This window comes from Balaenoptera borealis (assembly GCF_965194805.1).
Source record: "Balaenoptera borealis genome assembly, chromosome: 1".
Classification (NCBI taxonomy): domain Eukaryota; kingdom Metazoa; phylum Chordata; class Mammalia; order Artiodactyla; family Balaenopteridae; genus Balaenoptera; species Balaenoptera borealis.
Genome location: NC_138860.1, coordinates 183,463,049 through 183,478,049, shown reverse-complemented (window position 1 = coordinate 183,478,049; position 15,001 = coordinate 183,463,049). Strand labels below are relative to the sequence as shown.

Here is a 15,001-nt window from a genome sequence, read left to right as displayed (position 1 = left end):
TAGAGCAGCTTCAGGGAAGCCATGGAGTTGTTTGCACAAATCATCTGTCTGATCTGACTCTGCCCTATTTTCTGACCTGTTGCTACATGAAGTATCATCTTCATGATGCTTTCCAGAAAGCGTGGCCTGAGCTCACATTTTCCTTTGGCCAAAAGACACAGATTCTCTCTGAGGTAATGTCATACTCCTACACTTAAAATTTATTTTAAATAGTGGAGAAGGAAGTAAATCCAAAAACTGTAAACTGTTCAACCAAGAGGAGAATTGCACAGATAAACAGATAATACCTCAGCTTGTAGCTGCCAGTTGTGGAAAATGGTAACAGATGGGGAAAAAACATGAAAATCACCCCATGAAGCAAGAGGGCAAATTCAGAGAGGTTATGTGAGGTTTACTTCGAGGGAAACCCAGCCAATGTAAAATAGAACTTCCATGAGAATTACCTTCCAGCATATGTGCTCACCATTTCTCAAGGAGGGAGAGAAAGAAAAACCTGGAAAAAATTGCATATTTATTCAAACAACAAATATTTACCGAGTGCCCACCCTGTGCCAGCTGGGACTATAGCAGTGACTCCCTACCGCCGCCCCCCCCAACCCCCCAGCCCGACACACGCACACACTGCCTTTCTGTTTTCTGTTTGGTTCTCTTTTGTTTGAAACCATTTCCCCTCTTGGGCTTCCTCCATAAACTCAGCATCTTTCTCTTTTCTTTGAGCGCAAATTCACCCTCTCTCCTCTCCCAACACCTGCTAACCCTGAAGAATCATTAAGGCACCTGCTGACCTGTGGATTCCTAGGTTGGCCCTGCCCTTGCCCACAGGCAGAAGGTAAAATTTCCTTCCTTTATCTTCCTCCCCACCCCTGGCCCATCTGTGGGAGGAGGAGGAGGAGGAGGAGGAAGAGGAGGAGGAGGGGGAGAGAATGGAGTGATTTATTCTAACATCGACCAAAAAAATTATGCTCCTTCATTTAGACCATAAAAGCAGCCATGCTGGGTCTTGGTTTCGCATAGCTCTTCGTTACACGAGTACTTATCCCGGTGAATCTGAGAGAGAAGGAAATTGCAAAAGCCATGTTAGGAATTTGCATGCAGTCAACAATGGTCTATTATTGTGTGCTCAGAAATTGATTAAGAGGGTAGATCTTATGTTAAGTGTTCTTACATCAATAAAGACAAACAAAGCTCGGTGCTTTGTGGCCACCTAGAGGGGTGGGATAGGGAGGGTGAGAGGGAGACGCAAGAGGGAGGAGATATGGGGATATATGTATATGCATAGCTGATTCACTTTGTTATAAAGCAGAAACTAACACACCCTTGTAAAGTAATTATACTCCAATAAAGATGTTAAAAAAAATAAAAATGAACCACAAACAAATAATAGAATTTGCTGGTGCTATGAACCAGTTTGTAGAGTGTCTGCTGCTGTTGCTAGGGGCAACCTTATTTATCTCTGTGTGAATTTAAGATAGGGTCTGTGCTCCATGACAAGGGAAAGGAGTTTCTAATCTCACTCTGGGGAGAATGGGGAAAACGTAATTTTTTGAACTAGATGGAATGTGGAGCCCTGACGTCTTCGTCTTGCAGAGGGCAATGTATTGGGTTGGCCAAAAAGTTCGTTCGGGTTTTCCCGTAAGATGTTACAGAAAAACCCAAACAAACTTTTTGGCCAACCCAATAGTTTACGCATGATCACAAACTATACAACTATACTCAGGGCCCAGAAAAACCAGAGTTTCCTGACCTAGGACTCGGTCCTGGTTGGATGTATAGAATAGCTTACTGATTTTGCACAGTCAATCCATGTTTATTGTTAAAACAGTAGAAACAACCATTAAACAGAAAAAGAATCATTCGTAATCACCTGTAGTGTTGCCACTGTAGAAAACAAGATAAACTCCTGGGGTATAGCCTTCTTTTAGTTCCTTGAACACTTCCAGATACTCCTGCCTTGAGACACCTGTGCCTCACTGTTTCCTCCTCCTGGAACATTTTCTCTCTGGGTCTTTTGAGCGCCTGGCTTCTTCTCCTTATGCAGGTCTTGCTCAAATGGCACTTTGTCAGAGAAGCCACCTGTGGCCACTTGATTTAAAGAAGCAACCTGCCTGCCTGGCCCCATGGGGACTCTCTAACCCCTTATACTGTATACCTACTTCATTATACATTTCACCTTCTGAATTGACCTTTTTCATTTGCCCATTTATTCAGTGACTTATTCATGCAATAACTGTTTATTGAAGGCTCACTATGTGCCAAGCACTATTCTAGGTTCTAGAAATACAGCAGAGAACAAAACAGACCAAAATCCCTGCCTTCCTGGAGCTGACATTTGGAGGGCACTTGGAGCATTTTGGACAGAGGAGTGACATGATCTAGCTTGTGTTTTAAAAGGTCCATTCTGGCTGTTGTGTTGAGAATGGGCTGCTGAAAGACAAGGGCAGAAGAATGTTTAGGAGGTCCTGACCTTTACCCGGGCAAGAGAGGGTGAAGGCAGGAGTCCATTTGGTAGCACACACACACATATATACACGCTTTTGCAACAAAGTGAATTTGTGCTCACATATTCTGTTCTACTACTGCGCTTCTCACTCAACAATATGTCCTCTGCATCTTTCCATGTGAATAAATATGGAGCTATATCATAATTCTAATGTGTTTGTATTAGTCTCTTGCATGGTCGTACCATAATTTATGTAGCCAGTCTTGACTTAAACACTTGTGGCAGTTCCACATTTTTCACTGTGATAAACAATCCTGTAATGAACATTCTTGAACATACATCCCTGAGTACTCACTGGTCCAAGTATTTCTTTGAGATAGAGTCCTAGAGATAGAATCACTGGGTCAAAGTCTATCAATAGATGAGGGCTTTCCATTCACGTTGGCAAATAACCTGGAAGAAAAACTGTCCTAAGGACATCCCACCAGCTATGCACCTGTCTCCTCACTCACCTGTCCTGTTTTAGGTATTATCACCATTTTTATTCTCTACTAATTCCATAGATTAAAATTTGGTATTTTTTGTTGTTGTTATTGCCATTTCATGGCTTTGCCCATATATTGTTTTAGCTACTGAACTTTTAAAATTAATTATTAAGAGCACTTTGTATATTAAAGACATTGTCATAGATGTTACAAAATTTTAAGGATTTTCCATATAATCCTTCTATTTTTTTGTTTTAGAAATTATGAAACATTACATGCATATAAAATATATACTTATGAGAAGTATAAAATGAAACAAACTCCTGTGTCCGTATCACCCATCTTGAGGAATGGAACATTTGCAATACCACAGTTGCATTCCCTTTCTCCCCCAGCTGAGCTAATCACTCTCCTGAATTTGATGATGATTCCCTGGCTATTCTTTGTAGTTTTAGCAAACACTTAACGTCTTCCTGAGCAACATGGTTTTAGTTTTACAAGGTTTTGCACTTGACGTAAATAAGAACACATTGCATATATTCGTTCACGATCTGCATTTTCCAAACAATGTTATGTGTGTGAGCGTCTTCCTTTTCGAAGACTGTAGTTCACCTACTTTCATGGTGATCGAGTGATCAGGCTTGGTTTTTATACCCTTGACTTGCACATTCTCTTGCTGCTGTGCATGTGGGCTTTTTCTGGTGCTGCTGTGAGCCTTGTTGCTCATCCCTCCCAGTGCAACTGTGCAAAAGTTTCTCTAGAAGTGAGATTTCTGAGTCCCAAGGAATGCATATCTTAAAATCTACTAGCTCATGATTAATTATTTTCCAAAGTAATTTTTACCAATTTATATTTTGATAAGAATATGTGAGACTTCTGATTTGTCCACATTTTTGCCAAGACATGTTATTGTCACACACTCAGTTTTTTCCTAATTTTCCTGTACATGAAATGGTAGTATACAAGGAACGTTTTTTGATTTAAAAAAAAAAAAAAAAAGGACGAGCTCTTAGAAGAGGTAGCTAAATGAAAAATTATGGATTTTTAAAATATTTGTTTGTTGTTTTAGTGTTCCTAGAATACTAAGAAGGTAAAGTAACACTTTTATTTAGGTGGGAATGATCAGAACTTTTGTTAGAAATTGAGGTAATTTTAAGGCCAGAAAAACAGACTATCTGGGGGGCAATTTGCAGGAAGAGATAGTTACACTATTAAAAAGTTGAATGCTTTCCTCTTTGGTGGTTGTGGATAAGATCAGTGTTAGAATGCACTATCAAAAAGGGAAAAGGAATTCCTGAACTAATTTCTTCTGGACCAACATTTTAAAACATTCATTTGCTTTGGTACAAAAAGGAAGTAAGTAGGTCAGTAGTTAAATGTATTACCTCATGTTCTAGGAAGTGCTTGCTGATAAATATCTATGAAAAGAAACTGTACAAGTTGTGCATACCATCTAGATTTAGTTTAGATTCTTTATATGTAGATTTCCTTGATAATACAGTTTTACTTTGCAATTGTGACAGGTTCCTGAAAAGTGAAAGTTGCTCAGAGTGTTCTTCTAAAGCATTTCAGAACAAATGCTCACCTTTCTGTTTTTGTTTTTTCCTGGCGATAACCCCCCTGTATGTTGGCATGCCAAACATCTGGCCCACGTATGCAGGGAACCAGTTGTGCCTGTACTGCACATTTCAGCTGGGAAGTACAGAGCCTGCTGCCAAAATGTATAAGCTAATTAGGCATGAACTAACGCAATCGGTTCTTGTTTCTGAAAGTGTAAAATGCCACTCTCAATCTATTGTGTTTTTTCCGAGGTCTAAAAGCATCACAAATTAGTTTGGGAAGCCAGAGATTTCCCTGGCAGAGGTTGGCTGCACAGATGCTCCTGGGTTCATGACCACCATATGCAGGCCTTTCTGAGCATCGCTCAGGGCTTTATGTTTGGAACACTATGGTGGTGTAGGAGGAGGACCATGGGAGTTCCAGAGAGGATCCATGGGTTCTAGATGCCTACAAACAAGTTGTGTGACTTTGAACAATGTACTTCCCTTTCTAGGCTGATGTTTTCTCATTTGCAAAGTGAAGGGGTTGGAAATTTTCACTACATATTTTTTTTTTTTTAGCATCTTCTATATGTCAGGAGCCAAAAGAAGTAATTGTAATAATAAAAAGCGTGATATACACTCCTTAGAAAGTGCACAGTTTGGAGAAGAGGGACAAAGAAAAATGAGACAATTTCAACTTGGCGAGACAAGCAGAGGTGTGAATACAGCAGAGCAAAATCACCCCTAGCCCAGTTCAGAAGAAGATAGGAGATGCTTCTTCGGGAGGTAACATGCTACAGAGCCATGGAGGATGAAGGGAGAGTCACTGGGAGGACAAGGGTGGGAGGAGAATGTTACCTGACAGGAGAAGTATGTGCTAAGGCAAGGAAGTATGAGAAAAAAAAGCGCCACATGCATGGTGCTCTTAAAACACGGCTCCAAATTCTTTGACACTCTTCCCATGGACAGGTGGGAGTCTGTATCCCCTCCTTTGAATCTGGGCAGGCTTGTAAGCATAGTGGAAGTGATGCTAGGTGAGGCTAGGCATGAAAGATCAGGCAGCTTCTATCTTGTTTACTGGGACATTTTATCTTATTCACTGGAACTTGGAGCCTTGAGCGGCCATGTAAGAAATACAGCTATCCCAGGGCCTCCATACTGTGAGGAAGCCCAAGCTAGCCGCATGGGGAGGCCATGGATAGGTGCTCTGTTTGGAAGTCTCAGCTGAGCCCAGCCTTTGGACCATGACTACCCAGCACCAGATGTGCCTTTGCATGATTCCAACCTCAAATGATTCACATATTGTCTATGGAGGCCTCTGACATCATGAAGCAGAGACAAACCATCCCTGCTGTGCTCTATGAATTCCTGACCCTTAGGATCCACGAGAATCATGCAACAGCGGTTGTTGTACAGCATTACATTTTGGGGTGGTTTGCCATGTAGCAATAAAGGATGGGAACATGTCCCTTTTAGCTCTAAAATTTGGATATTCTGTAAAACCCAAATATATCCTCCTCTTCTTCCAAAAGAAAGCTCTGGCTCCATGAACTTTTGGTTTGAAGAAACGGTTGTAGGAACATCAAGACAGACATTGAATTCTTCAGAGAAATTAGAATAAACAAACCCAAATTGCTTTAAATCATAAAAAGAATGTATTGATTCACTCAACTGGGAAGGTCAAGGTGTGAATCCAGCAGATCAGCCTCCAGGTGTTCAAGTGATGATTGGAATCTGATTCTCTCCGATTCTGCCCTGTGCTTTGTTCTGTGTTGCCTTCATTTTCAGGCAGGTACTCCCCAGGTGGTGGTGAGATGGCTACAATTAGCATCTGCAGAAAGAGAGGGTCTCTTTCCCAGTCATTTCAGCACATCTCTCAGGGCTGACTGATGTTCACTAGCCTTGACTGGCCTCCACTCAGATTCCATACCTACCCTTTGATCCATGACTATGGCCATCGGAAAGCAGTACCCAAATTGGCCAGGCCTGGGCCACATTTCCACCTTTTGAGCCAGAAGACATTGTCTATGAATTCCTAACAGTGGCAGAAACAAGATTCCCACTTCTCGTTTTATCAGAAGGAGAAATAGATGCTTACCAAGTAAAAAAAATCAGGTATCTTAGGCAGAAAGTTCTTGTTCTATTCATAGCCACCCATTTGGCATAACCTGAAACTACTCAAGCTTCATGCAACTATCCCTTGTATGGGTTTTGTTAACACCAAAGCAATAAAATAGTTATGTCTCTGATACAGGTTGTAGAAAAGTATTTCCCAGGCTTATAGAGCTTCAGTGATTCCTAATACCAATCCATTCCTTTTGTCATTCTTTGTTTTTTGTTGTTGTTAATAAACATTTCTGAATTTTAATATGGGTTCTCTTATGCAGTACTAAAAATTGAAATAGTGTATCTTAGTTTCCTTCAGATAATAGTCTATTGTTAAAAATCAGAAGATATTTAGTTTCAAGGATCTTATTCTGATCATTATGTTTTACTCAAATGGTACAATAGAAAGCCCCAGCTCTATATACACATTCCTTTTACACATGTTATTTTGCTTCAAGTTCTTCAAGTTGGATCTCACTGTCAACTTCAGGATTCCAAAACACATATGCATGAGAGCTAGGACTTTTTCTTTAGGCCAATCAATAAAATGGAACAAAAAGAGAACCGAAGTCAGCAAGGCATTCAAGAGATACCTTATACATTATGGATAAAAGGTGAAGCAAAAACACAGAGATCTAAGGAGGGAAAAAGACAACTTGCATGACAGAAACTGTATGGTGAGGTTTAAAAAAACAAACAACAACAGAAAATCCCATGTCTCCCCTCCTAGCATGCTCCATGCCCCATGGTGAACCTAAACTAACTAGCAGGAAAGATTCTGGCCCTGGAATTGAATCTAATATATGTGACCTACGCTTGTTTGATTCCTTGGCGTAATTCAGGGACCTTTCTCATTGCGGGGACCCCAGGATTCCACCCACAGAAGTGACAACATTGATAATACCACCAGTATCAGCATCTGTTGATCTGTTATGACTACCATCACTTTCTTACATGAAGAAGAAGCTCCTGTTCTCACTAAAGATGATAAGGTTGATTGAGATAAAAGTCCCTCAATCTTAGAAAGCACTCAGTCATTCCCTTCCCCTGGATCTGACCTGTTCTTGCCATCATCTCTAGGAAGTCAACATACCCTCCCTCTCTTGTCATGTTGGATTCACTATGATTTGGGTAGAGAAGAAGGGTAGGGTCAGAAGTTGCTGTAAAGTTGCTCAGACTCCGTATTAGACATTCTGGGAGAGGGAGAAGGGAGCCTACTGTGCCTTTGTGAGATTTTCCTTCATCTGGCACTTGGGAAGACTCAGAAGGCCAAAGTGATTTCTGGGATGGGTCCAGGACCATCTGGGCACAGCCTGAAGTTCCTCCTGGATCCCTAGGGCAGGCCATGAAGGTGAAGTTCAAGTTTCTCCAACTGCCTGACAATGGCCAGGATCAGAGAACAGCCCAGTCTGGCCAGAGGAGCCCAGACCCCAACATAGGGTCAGTAGTGAGAGGGAATAAACCAGCTCCTTCCTTGTGTGTATATCACGTATTTGTACCTGTGCCTTCATGGCAGTATGATTTTATCTGGAAATGTGTTTTTCAAGCTAGGAACTATTTTCTAAGGATCCGGATGTTCCTAAGGGATGTCTGTTCCACCCGGTTTCCATCTCGGTCACAGGGATGGACATGGAGCTTCATTTTATATTCAGATCTCCCACCTCCGTAGTAACAAGCTGCTGGATGAACTGGAATCCACATGGCCCAGCATAATTAGTCTACAGCAGAATTTCATTACCATGGCTTTAATTTCAGGCCAGAATGTGAGTGATGGTGAGCTTTTCCTGGTTGAGGGGGGAGAAAAGAAGCTTAACTTATACCCCTGCTCTCTTAATTATACTGGCCTCCTTTCTGTTTCTCCAATCTACCAAGCTCTTTCCTACCCCAGGGCCTTTGCTGACACTGTTCCCTTTACCTGGAACACTCTCTCCACCAACAGCTTGGGGGAGTCATGTTCATCCGTCAAACATTAGTTCAAGGTTTCGCTTCCTCTAGTCTCTCTATTGGCACAAACCCCCCCACTCCATCCTATTTATTCTCTCTCACATCTCTGTTTACTTCCTTCATAACATATGACATAGCAAGTGTAACTATATCTTTAGTTTTTTTCCTTACTCTCTGCTCATTCCCCAGCCCCTGTGAGAAAGTCCGATCCGTAAGAGCAGGTGTGTTCCCTCTCTGGTTCATCACTGTGTCTACCTCCTGTACCTGGCACAGCACCTGGTGCCTGGTGTGGGCTCAATTAATCTGCATTCAGTGCATGAATACATGAGGAAAGGGCCAAAGCAAGGATCCCAGAGAAAAGCACCTGGCAAGTGCTGCTGGTTTGGTTGGGTTGCAAATTTCATGGCATTGCTGAGTGCCCCCGTGAGCTACCAGCCACCTCTCTGGTGGGTGCAGTTAAGGCCCTTTGTGTGCAGACTGGGACCCGTGAGCACAGGGGACGATGGGCCTCTCACCATCAAAAATGCCTCCTAGCCATGCAGGAAGGGAACCAATGTTCATTCAGTCCTACCATGCACCCAGTCCTGTGCGGGCAATGAATACTCATCTCGCTTAATCCTTACAAGCATCCAGTGAGGGTCCGTATCCCTGACCCCACTGTCAGGTGATGACACAGAAGCTTGTGGAAGCTACATGTCCTGGTGGGAACTCACAGGCAGCATGTGAATGGCTCAGGATCGACCCCCACTTCCTTCTGCTGCTGAAGCCCCTTGACTACAACACAGTGTGTCTCCACAGGGCCCTAAGGCTTCCTCATGAACTCAGGAAGCTTGTAAACTTTGTCATCTGTTACCCACCTGTCTTCACTTCTACGCTTTCTCTTCCCCATTGTTGGTCCCAGAGTTTTCATTGTTCTCTAGCTGGCTGGCCTTAGGCAAGTTACTTAACCTCTCTGAGCTTGAGTTTCCTAACCAATGAAATGGGGATGATAATAGTATTACATATTACATATGGCTATTGGAGGGATTAAAATACTCAGATAAACCCTTGGATACATGCCTAATGGGGATTAGCTATAATAATTATTATTATATTATTAGTTAGGATAAGTAATGTTAGTTGCTTCAGCAACTAATCCTCAGCATCTCAAGGGCTTAACCCTCATCTGACAATCCAGTGTGGGCCAGCGGGGGAGCTCAGTCCCTTGTGACACTCAGGGCTCCAGGCTCCTTCCGTTGTCCAGCTCCATCATCTTCTGCAGAATCCACCATTGAATTGTTTGCATCAGCGGGCAGTGGAGAGAAGAAAGGGTAGTGGATTGTGCAAGAGGTTTCACAGGCTGGCCTAGAAGTAGCGGACACCTGGGCTTCCGACCTAGCCACACCTGATTACCTAGGGCAGGGATGTATATGTAGTCTAGCTGTATGCCCAGAGACCGTGGATTTTAGCACTAAGTTTTCCTGCTACATTATTACAATTATAATAGTTATTTCCAAGCCCCTTATCCCATTTTTGCAATCCACCTGGGCATTTCTTCCCTAAAATGTACCCCACCTCTCCTAAGTTCCCTACCTGACCATTGACACTTACGTGCCCAGGGTCCTATTTCTTTAGAACTTCAGAACCATGATCACAGAGAAATGTTCCCCACATTAGAAAACAGCTGTTTTTTTTCTTTTAAGTCATTAGTTCCGAGTGATTGGCTAGTAATGGGTTAATGTATAATGTATAATTGTCCACAATTTGCACTATATGCATTTTGAAATAAGACTCACAGGAAAAAAAAAAAAAAAAAGAGCTATTTGGGCTTTTGGCAAGGGGTAACCTTGTCCCTTCAGGTAAAGGTCAAGTGGAGACCTTGATGACAGTCTGTTCTTTCTTCCCTCCTTTCCAGATGTAACAGACACTGCTGGGTAGGGAAGGCCACCTCCCTGCCTCCACGTGCTGGGGCTTTCTACTGCCCACACGGCAGCCTCTTTTATTGCCCCCTCTCCAGACTACTGAGAGAGCGCTCTTCCGCATACAAACTAGGACATGGGCATCCTTAACAGTGTTCTTCCTTTCATTTCACGGAGCCCTCCCTGACCAGATAGATAAGATGCAGATGTGTGAGCTCCTACAGCCGTTACCCCTGACAGAACAGTCAACAAATATTTAACGAGTGGTTTCTTCAAGCGAGGGAATCATTCCTTTTCTGTAATAGAGGGGGAAAAGCACATATTTTTGGTTTAGGCTATTTTGTTTTTGGAGTTTATAAAATGTTTTAACTGACAAATTGCTCAGAAAAAATTTCCTACCTAAAAAACAAAAAACCCGTTCTCCTATCTGATCTGCCTTTATGCATTTTTATAAGCCGCTGGTTTTCTAATTAGGAGGAAAGAAGAGGAAGTTTTATTCCCGTGCCCATTATAGCATGTGACCGTGTTTCAATTATATTTTTCTTTTGGCTGGATAAGGATAACAAATAGATCTTTATCAAATAATTTGAGCGCCTTTATTATATCCAGGAACTTGTGCTAATAAGATGCGCTCGGAATCTCATCTGTGTCTGAAGTTCGCACTGACATCTGCAGGAAGTCAGAGGGGCCCAGCTCCAGCGTTTATGATCTGCATCTCCACATTACTATCCACGTTGTTCCACAGAAGTCAAGGATGTGTGAAACCATTCCTTTTGTTGGCAACTCAAGCCAATGCTCCTAATGGTCCATTGAACCAAAGAGCAATAACAATCACAATACAGGTTCGGAAATCAGTGAATAAGCTGCAAATGGTCAAAATGTAGTCCCTTAAATTGCCCATACAGTATATTGCCTTTTCCCCCCAGAATTGGGACAGGTAGCTCTCTGATGGCCAAGCACTGGGTGAAATAGTAGGGGACTTGCTTCATGAGATTTTATGTCTTGTTTTTTTTTTTTTTTTTTTTTTTCAAAGATGTTTTAACGTGGCACTTCACTTTTTGAAGGAGACTTTTGAAGTTTGCGATTTTTTTTTTAATTATTTTATTTATTTATTTATTTATGGCTGTGTTGGGTCTTCGTTTCTGTGCGAGGGCTTTCTCTAGTGCGGCAAGTGGGGACCACTCTTCATCGCGGTGCGCGGGCCTCTCACCATCGCGGCCTCTCCTGTTGCGGAGCACAGGCTCCAGACGCGCAGGCTCAGCAATTGTGGCTCACGGGCCCAGTTGCTCCACGGCATGTGGGATCTTCCCAGGCCAGGGCTCGAACCTGTGTCCCCTGCATTGGCAGGCAGATTCTCAACCACTGCGCCACCAGGGAAGCCCTTATGTCTTGTTTTTATATATGTGCATGCATATGGCCAAACGTAGTCCTCCCAGCAAGATGGAGATTCACAGAAACTGAGATCCATAAGGAATCATGTATTTAATTCTGCCATCTCCCACTGAGCATATGCACATTGAGTGGAGTGGTGGACAGAATTACATGTACCAATCAGATTGATCTATCCATCTATCGATCTATGTCATATTTACATTGCTGATGTCACCCCAAGTAAATGAGAGACTGTGTGACTGACAATGATCATTCATTGAGTACTTACAATGTGACTGACACTGGACTGATCTTTTACAAGTGCAATATCATTTTATCTTTTCAAGAACCTAATGAGTTAGGTAGTTTTATAGACAGGGTAGCCTTATTGAATCACTGAAAAATCGAATCATTTGCTCAAGTAAATAGTGAGCAAAATAATTTGAACCAAGATTTGGTTGCCTCCAGAGTGCATGCCACTGTGCTACACCACCTGTGAATCATCACTGATAACCTCACACTAGGCAAGAAAATGGTTGGGATTGAGCTAAACGCAGAAGAGAAGCTTGGTTTTTCATTTCTGGTATAAATTAGAGTCTCCCTGCTCCAGCCTCTCTCTCATCCTTAGGTGTCCGCATGCAACAAGTTCTAAATAAAATGCTCATTACTCTTTAGATTCAGTTTCTAGAGTTTCTCTTTCCCTAGTATCAAAACCTCTTGGTTCTCTTCAGTATCCTCCTATGCCTGCAACTCAGGAAGGGTAGGGTCACCAACCCTCCATCTACTAGTTGATCTGAGATGCAAAGATTTTTGCAATACATGTAATCACAACTTACCTTGGTGCTTTTGTACCCTCAAAGATGAGACAAATGGCTTTGCCCACAGTTAACATTTACTATACATACTGTTATCAGAAAATAGATACCCTGTCTCACCCCTACCAACTTTTTGCATAATGAAATAATGGTCTTATCCTGAAATTAAAAGGAAAGGGAGGGAGGGAAGAAGGAAGGAAAGAAGGAAGGAAGAAAAAAGGGAGAGAGGGAGGGAGGGTGGGAAGGAGGGAAAGAGAGGGCGATAGGGGAGGCAGAGAAGAAGGAGAAGGGGGCATGTTGCCTACTTGCCCCCAAGAGCTCCATTCGGATCACGCTAGAGTAAAATAGCAGAGGAAGCTGCATTGGCCATTAAGTCACGTCTCATCAGAGCAGATCCTTCTTGGCCATGTGCTTGGGCAACTCTTTCAACTTTCCTGAGCCTTGGCTTTATCATCTGTAAAGTGGTGAAAATAATGGCATGCATCCCAAAGAATTTTGGGAGAATTAAATGGGATAATATATTTAATGGATATGGCACAGAGTGGGTCCCCCACCCCCACAAATTTAGTTTCTTTCCCCAGGGAGGGCTGAAGCCTTTCCTACTTGTGAATTCCTCATTCAATTGCAAGATTTATAAAGACACAGACATCCCTTCTATTTCTTTAGCAACTTTTCCTCTCCCCATCCCTGCCCCAAATGGTACAATTGGAGTCCTTGATATATTCCCCCAACATGACAATCAGCATGTCTGACTGACTAATTCTTTGTTCGAAGGCCATGTCAATGTTTAATTACCCTTTTGACCAGAAAGTTCATCCTTATCTCTTAGGCCCCTTCTGCTATAATTTATTTTATTTTTGCTTGTTCGGCCCTGAATGTAGTATGTCTTTATTTTTCAAAGGAGCATTGAAAAGAAGGGGGAAGGGTAAGAAAGGAAAAATTAGGCAATTTTAATGGAAGCCTAGATGTTTCTATGAAGTGTCAGAGGCAGGGAAGATAAAAAGAGAAGAAAGGGAAGGAGAGAGAGAGACCCTCATTGCAATATCTCACAATTAACCATCCACAGTCTTAAAATTGTATTTTAGATTATTACTTCTTTTTTTCTTTTTTTAAGACAGAGGTCAACTGTAATTTTGGGAGAGGGACTTCTTTTGCCATTAGCTTAATTGAGAATCTTTATCAGGGAGAGCCAAATGTGTTGGTGAGTTGAGCTGCTTGGCTTTGGAATATTAAATTCATTTCTCAAGCACTGGATTTCATGGCAGCTTGGGGTGGGGGATTGTTATCAGACCAGGTTAAGTCCCAGCTCTGCCACTTATTGGCTGTGAAGCCTCATGCAGGTTGCTTTTGATTTGGGGATCTCACCTGAAATACAGCTGTTTATGACCTCACAGAAATATGTAAGGGCTATATGATTTAATAGAAGTGAGAGAACCCAACATTGCTGACTTCATGGTAAATGTTCAGTAAATATTTATTGCACAATTGGTTCAAGATGGTGGAGTAGAAGGATGTGCCCTCACTCCCTCTTGTGAGAGCGCTGGAATCACAGCTAACTGCTGAACAATCATCAACAGGAAGACACTGGAACTCACCAAAAAAGATACCCCACAACAAAAGACAAAGGAGAGGCTGCAATGAGACAGTAGGAGGGGCACAATCACAATAAAATCAAATCCCATAACTGCTGAGTGGGTGACTCACAAACTGGAGAACACTTATACCACAGAAGTTCACCCACTGGAGCGAACGTTCTAAGCCCCATGTCAGGCTTCCCAAACTGGAGGTCCGGCAACAGGAGGAGGAATTCCCAGAGAATCAGACTTTGAAGGCTAGTGAGATTTGATTGCAGTACTTTGACAAGCCTGGGGGAAACAGAGACTCCACTCTTAGAGGGCACACACAAAGTAGTGTGCACATCAGGACCCAGGGGGAAGGAGCAGTGACCCCACAGGAGACTGAACCAGACCTACCTGCTAGTGTTGGAGGGTCTCCTGCAGGAGGTGGGGGGTGGCTGTGGCTCACTGTGAGGACAAGGACACTGGCAGCAGACATTCTGGGAAGTACTCCTTGGCATGAGCCCTCCCAGAGAGCCCCACCAAAGAGCCTATAGCTTCCAGTGCTGGGTCACCTCAGGCCAAACAACCAGCAGGGAGGGAACTCAGCCCCACCCATCAACAGACAAGCGGATTAAAGTTTTACTGAGCTCTGCCCACCAGAGCAACACCCAGCTCTACCCACCACCAGTCCCTCCCGTCAGGAAGCTTGCACAAGCCTCTTAGATAGCCTCATCCACCAGAGGGCAGACAGCAGAAGCAAGAAGAACTACAGTCCTGCAGCCTGTGGAAAGAAAACCACATTCACAGAATGATAGACAAAATGAAAAGGCAGAGGACTAGGT

General features: G+C 42.8%; 1 long non-coding RNA gene across 1 annotated transcript in view; it reads left to right on the top strand.

Annotated features, from left to right (window-relative positions):
• The window catches only part of LOC309624412, a 415,281-nt gene that overhangs the window by 339,329 nt on the left and 60,951 nt on the right, over positions 1–15,001 (top strand). The gene's annotated exons all lie outside the window — the stretch shown is intronic.